We start from the raw sequence: 9,414 nt of genomic DNA on the forward strand, positions 1-9,414 counted from the left end.
GCAGCACTGATAATCACCACTGCGTGTTTGTAGATTTAAACTCACAAGTAGGCATTTATATTATATTATATTGTATTATTTCGGATTTAATCAAGCCCGCTCATTAGGCTAAATGAGCCAGGTAAATTAAAATCCCTTTTCCCACTATATCCGTAACTCAATAGTGTATCTCCTATAGATGTTACTAGCATCCTCGGGAGCTATTTTTATCAATGAAAATTATTCAGTGTTGTCTCAATCAGCATACTGTGTGAAATATTATATTTTGCCTGTGTGTACAGTATGTGTATGTAACATTTTCTTTTGTTTCCCTTTAGCATCGCAGACAAGCCCAACCTGCCCGACTCCAACTTACAGCACCTTTATGGAGTACAGGAAAAAGAAAAATGAGGAGAGGCAAAAACTTTCTAGTGGTAGAATGGGATTAAAGAAGACTGCAAAATCAAAAGTTCAGGTAGTTTGTTATAAGCTGATGTTAACTGGTTAATTACGTTCCATTATTATTCCTTAGGGGTGTTGTGTAAGTTTGATAAGATAAGATAAGATAAGATAAGATAACCTTTATTAGTCCCACACGTGGGAAATTTGTTTTGTCACAGCAGGAAGGGGACAGTGCAAAAGTTATGAAGGAAAAATTAGAATAAGATAAAATAAGAATAAATACAGTACACAACTGTACAGAATAGAATAAAATAAAATACTATATACAGTAGAATAAAATAGAATAAAATATACAATAAGATAAAAATAGAATACAAATGCTATATACAACTGAGTAAAAATACAACGATGCCAGAAAGGATTATTGCACATTAGTGTTATTGCACATGTGTTGATGTAGAAAAGCTACAAACAAAATACAATAAAGAATTTGGCAGCTGCTGATTATGCAGGTTGTCCCAAAGAAAGCGGTCTGGAATTTTTATTGCAGGTGCTAAAAAGTCTGCCTGCTTAGCACATTTTGTGTCTTACTACATTCCTCATGATGCACCTCAGTATTGTAGTTCTTGTTGTGAGCGTGTTTGGTTTGTTTCAAGTGCTGCACAGCAGATAGGTGAGGTGGCTGTGTAACGTGTTCACTTTTGTGAATCAATAATGTGTGTGCGCTTACCATGTAAGTACTGCAATATAAGAAGGATGTTGGTGTGACTTTTATTGTGTTATTTGCTATTGGGTTTATTACTACGAAGCTAGTTCTAACTGTTCATATGTAAATGTGTATATTATAGGTTATTGTTTGCATAATGCAGCTTTGATTAATCTTAGCTTCTCATCATCCCTGTGTTTTTCCTTGCAGATAAATATTGGCTTGATGTCCATTAAGAAAGATGGTTTGAGGCCATATCGTGGAAAAAATATTGCGTTAAGAATTGACCCTGACAGCTCTGCCACAAGTCTCCTCAGTGAAGCTGTTAAAAAATGAGGACTTTAACAAAGACTTGAGAGATGGACCATTCCTCCTCTTGTATCCTGATGGCACAGAGGTGATTAATATCCCTGGGACCAATAGTCCATTTACTCTTGGGGCTTATAAGGCTGAAATTGGCAAGCCTTATCAAAGGATTACGCTTTTCATCTGTATAAAAGCGACTTTGAAGAAGGTAGGTTGGCAGTGTTTTTGTGGATTTAAACATACATTGTATTATTTTTAACAGTTGTAAAGTTTTAAATAGAATTTCATTTTGCTACCATTAAGCACCCAAGTCAATATTATACATAAATTATTGGGGTGAGGAAGTTTAGTTTTTCTTTTTCAACCTGGATCTAATTTTTAATATACATTTACTCACCCAGGCAAGTTTGGAGCCACTTTTAGTCCTTTGGGCAAAGTTTATATCCATTTGCAAACAGCGTATATCTATATAATTGGAGCTCATAGTGCAACTGAAGTGCAGCCTCTAAAAATGCATTATCTGCATAACGTAATGCCTGCCAAAAATAAGGTCTAGACGGCATTAACAAAAACAAACTTACAGTTTTATCTACTTCCAAGAAACATTAAATCCGGAAATTTTTGTACCTGAGTCAGATTTCATCTATGCTCTCTATTATTTTTGCATTCATCCATTATTAACTTTGGAGATTTGTAGTTTTCAAAACCCATGAAAATCCATCTTGTGCGGCTCCAAATAAACTGTCTGCCTAGACTCCAATGTTGGTGTGGACCAATCGTTTGTTAGCATTGTGCTTCTGGGTGGGCACATTGGTGGGTGTTCAGGTATGACAATAGCAGCATGTGCCTAAGCAAAACAAACATGGCTGTGCTGGTGGACGCACTTGTAGAAGCCGCTATTAAATCTGTTTTAAGACAACCAGAGACAATTTGTTTTTTGAAAAATGAGCAAAGGTAAGATATTTGTGCATTTTCTGATGTTAACAATTTGTGTGCTTTTCTCCTGACTGGGTTTAGCAAATTATTTACTGTGATTGGCAAAAGACAAATCGTGGTAGGCAGGCATTTGCTGGCGCATCCCACAATCAGCTCAAAATAACATGCCAGATGGCCCCTCCCCTTTTCAGACACTTTTTTATTGTAGCAGTTGCAGATCTATGTGTATCCCCGACTCGACACAGGGCAGTGCTAAACATAGATCTGCCACATGCCAGGTTATATTAGGTTATATTGAGTGAGTCTTAATTTATAACTTAGTAACAATTCAGTAGACTTACTTTGTTTTCCTGTTTTGTAGCTGCTGAAATGTCTGACTCTGACTCAGAGGTTGTTGTTAGACGTCCCACTGAGTTTGAGCTTGCTGATACACTGGTAAGTAGAATTCAAAACACATTTCATTGATCTTTTAATTTTATTAATCCTTTTCCCTACTATTTTAACTTAGCTCATTAATACTCTCTATTTGAATGTCCGTGTTTATTTCAGCCATGGGAACCACAGGATGAAAGCAGTCCTTTACCAAAAGTTGCAGAAAATGAGTAAGGGATATTTTCAGATCATTTTGTTTCTTTTACAGTATTTGCATACACTATTTATGATTGAGATGTACACTTATTCAGTTCTTGCATTGCTTGTTTGCTATTTAGATGTTTGTTTCGTTTTAAAGTGTCAACATATTTTTTTATGGTCAAGAAAGTTAAATGCTTTTCTTTGTCCTTTAGGAAATTGTGCTGGGGATTGTGTTCAAACGAATGAAGCACTACAGGTAATTAACTATTTTTATTACTTGTATAGCATTTTATCAAAGCCATAAGACCCAAAAGCTCTTCACACATTATTCAGTCTTTCACCCAAAAACACACATTCACATAATGGTGATGACAAGCTACATTGTAGCCACAGCTACACAGTGTGTGTGTGTATGAGAGAGAGAAGCGGTTTGGGGCTCGTAGGACCTGAGTAATGCACTGAGTAAAGCACTAAACAACTACAAGTCATTTAACATCTGCCCTGTAATATTAAAATACATTTAACTGTTTTTTTGTCATTCATTTTTTATTCATTTTCAGGTTATAGATCTGGATGAACCAGGCAGCAGTAGTGAATGTGTCGCTGTTAAGAACTCATGCTACAGGTGTGTTGCGTCTCATGAGTCCATGAGTTTCCACAACATAATAGACATGATATACATTTTTATGAATGTATTTTAAACCTTTACATTTCACTCTTGACAGAAATGTCGAATTTTATATTTTTGCAAAACTGGAACTATGTGCTTAGTCATTATTGTTATTGCATATATACTGTATACATAATGTTTTTGCTCCACAGAAACTACACAGAGTTGTTCGAACCAATTGTGATTGAGGATGAGGATGTTGCACCTTGTAAAACCAAAGATCTGCCCCCGGAAGAACCTGAGTTAATAATTTATGCATTTATATCAAATTAACTTCCATTTGGTTCTGTATATAATAATTTCATGCAAAATATGATCATTGGGTAATGATGTGTATATACAATTTGTTTTTAATATGTTTATTTTTCTTTTAGAGACACAGACGTGCAGGCACATGAAATTATTGCTGATTTGGCGCTGGCAATTGACCACAAGAAAGTCAGTAGATTCAATATATCGAGGTCGGATGTATGGGATGGAGCTATTCGAGGATTTCGACGGAGCACGTACTCTGACAACAACGACTTGTTTATCAAGTTTAATGATGATGCTGGCTGCTTTGAAGAAGGTTTGGATATGGGTGGCCCAAGACGTGAATTCCTGACGCTTCTTATGAGCCATCTGAGAAATCGCCCCATCTTTGATGGACCTCCTGATCATCGTTATCTTGTATATCACTCAAGAGGTGGATCCCTCTTATGTATTTTCGCTTTTAACTTATTTATCATTAACACATATTAGATTGAGATCTACCTTTGAAAATGTTGTGCCCTGTATAACAGCTGCCATGGAAGATAAGTATTTCTTAGCAGGAAAGATGATAGCTGTATCTATTGTAAATGGAGGACCACCACCACATTTCCTCTCAAAGAACCTGGTCAACCGCATGATAGGAGATCCATTTTTCAGCGCCACTATAGAAGATGTAAAAGATGAGGAGATGGGAAAAGTACTGCACCAGGTACAACATGACCTTGGTTCAGGGAATGGATTTTTTTTTTTACATACAGGTCCAGTATTTTAAAAATAATCCACCTGGATTAATCCTGATGGATTGGATTTTTTCTAAATTGGATCTGGTTTGGGGTATTTAAAAGCAGATTTTATCTTGAAGATTCAAATCCGGAATTTACAAATACAATCCTTTGCTATTAGTAGAATATTACTTCCTGGTGTGGATTTCAAAAACATAGACCCAAATCTGGATTATTTTGATCCTTTAAAGCAGGGTTAAAATGATTCCACCTCAAAAAGGTGGATTTTAGATTGATCTGGTGTTCTAGGAATATGAATTTCAGGATGAATTGTTGTTACTGACATATTTTACCAAAACCTCAGAAAAAACTGCATTATATTGAGTAAATATCATAGGTTACTGTTTAAAATCTAATTTCCAGTTTTAAAATGAAATGCAAAAGGGCCACATGTAGTAACCTTGTTCAAATGGTGGCTTCAATCATTTCTTCCATTCTTAAGATTTAAATTTGTAAACCAAAGTTTCAACATTGTTTTGAAGAAATGTTCAGTTTCATCAATCTTTCACACACATCATAGCTGGACTGGCCATCGGGCATACCGGGCATTTGCCCGGTGGGCCGCTGGCGATTTTTTGTTTTTATGGGCCGATGGATTTATATTTTCTTTTTTAGGAAGGGTAATGAAAGCTGTTGGATTGGCCAATTGGTCATGATCGACTCTGGGCTGGACCAATTACAGCCGAGGAGGCCGGATGCACCCTTCCCCTTGTTTAGCAATCTTATAGACGAACTAAAGAAAATGGAGAACAAAAAAAGGAAAGGAGGTGTTTATGAAAATATCACTAAATCTGCCATTTATTAATTTTAATATTAATTAATGATCATGTCTCACCTCTAGTGTTCTTGGTCTTAATTTAAGGTTTCTACCATGTGTTGTAGATAGTTCAGGAGGTTAACTCGACCAAGCAGTCTTTTTGTTTCCGCTATGTACTGTTTAAAATCCAGAATAGGGAGGATGGTGTAGGTTTAAGTTTATTAGATTGATACATATATACCAACAAGGCAGTGTACATCAAAGCAGCTGTTTTCATGCAAAGGCTTTATGGTTTTCCTATAGCGATTGACAGATCACGTGACTTTCGCGCATTGCATGCTGGTAACTCGTGGCAAAACAAGTACCACATCAAACGCAAGCATTTGCATCACCGCAAAACGTTCATTCTCCGGTTCCAATACCTTCTTGGTTTTTCTTTGCCGCACAAAAAAGGAATGTACAAAACGAAGGAGAATAATGCCGGACCGTACAAAGACAGACTCGACGAAAAGGCAAAGAAAAGATACGAGGAGAAAATCAAAGGGTGAGAGGGTCAGACCCTCACGAGCACACAGAGTGGACAAAAGACGTTAGCGTGCTGCCCAACTTTCACCACGCTCAGATTTATAATTATACGGTTCTTGGGTGAGTGCATACACTCATGAAGTTTAGTAACTTCAGGTCACTGCAACAAGCCCGGGTACAGTTTACCGACGGATGGGTACAGGACCTTGAAATGCACCGTGTAGAACGAAAGACCATCGTACAAACAAAGGTAAGTTTACCAGTCTCACAAATCCTCGTCATAAATACACATTCGTTAACCGTTTATTAATATAACCTTTGAGCTCAACGGTAATTAATTAGTAGTGGAAATAATTTCTGGTAGGCATTACAGAAATGTAGCAGTGACAATAATATTGTTTGCTGTAATCGCACTGGACAATTAGTGATACAAAACAACTGTTTTATCCTGTGAATAAAAGTATATGTTTTTGTCAATGTACCGTGGTAATAACAGAAGCGAAACGCAATATTGTGTCAGGACAATTCACTATTTATGCACAATAAACAAAGGAGCATAGCGCGACAATTTCTGTTTAGCGCCAGACTTGCTTGTAACCTATATCACCAATTATGTTATGAAAAATGACGTATTAACTACTACAAAACACTGACCTTTGTGGGAATGCTTGGAGCAGACTAACATGTGAGAGTGTTCTGAGACGTTATATTTGGTATATCCAGACCATCCGTTGGCTCTTACTTCGGAAACATGGCTTAAAAAAATTCTCTTCAACGACGTAATCCGATAAAAAAAAAAAAAACGATCTCTTTACCCTTCGGCTTCCCGTGGCTGTCATGCGACCGGCTATTGCAGTTAATAATACAACAGCTTCTTGCCATTTTTTGGGTTTCTTTTTATCGCTGTGTAACTGAGTTAAATTGAAAGCCTGCGTGCGCTAGTACTTCTTGCCACGAGTTCCCAGAATCCTTTGCGGTTTTACCCCTGAATGACGTCACATTTTCAATCTCTATCCTGGTGGCCCGGTCTCTAGTCAAAATGCCCGGGCCGATTTTTTGTCCCAGTCCAGCCCTGACACACATTAAGAGTAATTGATGATATGAAAAAAATCAAATTTTAAATAAATAACATGCAGATTTTGTAGATACTAAATGCAAATGCAAAGAGGATCAGGATCATTTCTATCTAATCCTGCAATGTTTGAAATACTGGGTTATCAATCTCAGGTTTGTGGATTTGAATCCAAGGATTTGGATAATTATTACATTATTAAGATCTTTTGTATCCTTCGTTTCTATTCACACTAACAATAGTTTTAAAAAGATAGTATTTACGAAGTTCATTATTTCTCAGGTGAACCTTTTTTGTAGAATTTCTTCTAGTCCGAGAAAGGTCTGTGATGTTAATTTACATTGGTAGTTTTGGCTGCTCTTTCAAAATAGGTGGAAAAAGGATACGCATGTGTATGTCTGTGTGCATTTACATATATTCTATATTTTATATATTTTTCTTTTGCTCTGAATTAAAAAAATTCCCATTTATAGGTTCTAGAAGCAGAATCAGATGAAGTTTTGCAAAATTTAATTTTGCAAAACAGTACTATCTTCCAAACTGCTGGATGCCTCAGAAGTGTTAAAACTTGTGAAAAGCAAGGTTTCGTGGAGGAGTATCTCAAATGGTACATCATTGAGAAAAATGAAAGTGCCATTCAAAGGTAATTAGTGACTTGTCTGACATGTATTATTCAAAATATAATTCATGTAAAAATAATGCTAAATTCTAATCATATTACTCATTGTGAACAAACATACAGAGTATCTGAGTCATAAATCTGCTTTTTTCTAATATTTTTTCAAATATTGAAATTGTATATAAATTACCATTTTTGTAAAAAAAAACTGTCAAAGTACTTTTTTACTGGTTTTTGCTTTCATAGTAGTAAAACATAGTTCAGATGTAGCATGAATCATTGAAACATGAAACATTTATATCAAAGTCACTGATCTGCTTGAAAACATCTTCACACACCCTTTTTGCTGCTGAAAGAAGAAAGAGTCCTCTTTGTTGTGGTGGTTTTAGAATTCACATTGTCACAGAACAAAATATTCTGTGAGCCTTCAAAAATCAATAAAAATGCTGAATATCTCTGATACTGAGGGGGGTATGAAATCGGCACAGTTTATCCAATTTTATTTTTTATTTATTGCATGCTCAGAAATATTTGTCATATTGTATGTTTGCATAAACCACCACAGCAATTTCCTAATGTTGTAACTCTTCATACATTTGGTGGAAATTTTTCCAAGTCTAATTTAATATGCATTATAAACATATATTTACAACAGGTTTTCTTTTTAAAATGTTGACAATTTTATATATAGTTATGTATATTTTCTACACACTATTGATTGTTAAGACCACAGATAGTCAGTCATAGTACATGTTTATTTTTCAGTTATTTATAGACATGATCCCTTTTTTGATACTTTTAGTGTCACAACAAAAATGTTCAAATCCAGATGAACTCTTTGTTATAGCTTCTTAAAGGACAATGTATTGACACTTTTTATTTTTTAATTTGTCTTAATACTTTTGACTAAAGTTCTATCTATGGGCAATTACCGGTACACACATTGCTGCAAACTGTGCAATAATTCATTTTTATGCTTTAAACCAATTAAAACAGGTTGTTTATTCTTAACAGATTTAAAGATGGACTGGACAGTCTTCATTTTTTCACTGCAGTCCAGCAGTATCCAAGTGTTCTGGCCCCATTGTTATACCTGACTTACAAGACCCTGACTGCATCAGATCTGGAGAATATATTCAGACCAAGTATCAGCCCAGCAGGAAGCAACAGGCGGCAGAAGGAAGCGCTAACACTTGGCTTTTGGGCAGATTATCTGCTTGATTGTGAAGGTTTTTAATGAATGCTTTTTTTCTTTGCTTTTAAAATTTTATTGATTAGAAATTGTTTTATTAAAGGAGAAATAAGGTGATTCCCTGGAATGCATAGTCAAAAAATGAACTACAGTGTTTACTTTCTTCTTTCAGAGAAAGTGACAGCTGTGTCACTGGAAGAATTATTAATGTTTGCAACAGGCTTGACTGCACTTCCACCAGCTGGGATGACACCACCTCCATGCCTAAAGTTTTCGAGTGATTCACCTTTTCATGTTGCCAACACCTGTGCAAATGCACTGAAGCTACCACTCTCTGAATCATACAGAATCTTTAAGGCAAATATGGACTTTGGAATACAAAATTCCCCTGGATTTGGAAATTTTTAAATCACACGTCTTAAGTGTCATGACAGTTATTAATGTTCACTGAGTGATTTAAATAAATTGTTACAGAAGATTTCATTGACTCGGTATCTCAGGGATTTTTTTAATTATTTTTTTGAGAGGTCACCCATTATTGAAACTCTGCTGCTCTTGGCACATTTGAAAGTTTAAATTGTGGTTCAACATTGAGTGTTTTAATTCTAATCAGTTGCTGTATATCAAATGATATTAACAATAT

The 9,414-nt window shown here is 35.6% G+C and overlaps 1 pseudogene; it reads left to right on the forward strand.

Moving 5' to 3' along the window:
• The first annotated feature begins 1,312 nt into the window (after positions 1-1,312).
• Positions 1,313-9,179, forward strand: LOC120435254 (annotated as a pseudogene).
• Positions 9,180-9,414: the final 235 nt, after the last annotated feature.

The sequence above is a fragment of the Oreochromis aureus genome, linkage group 3, assembly GCF_013358895.1.
Source record: "Oreochromis aureus strain Israel breed Guangdong linkage group 3, ZZ_aureus, whole genome shotgun sequence".
NCBI lineage: Eukaryota > Metazoa > Chordata > Actinopteri > Cichliformes > Cichlidae > Oreochromis > Oreochromis aureus.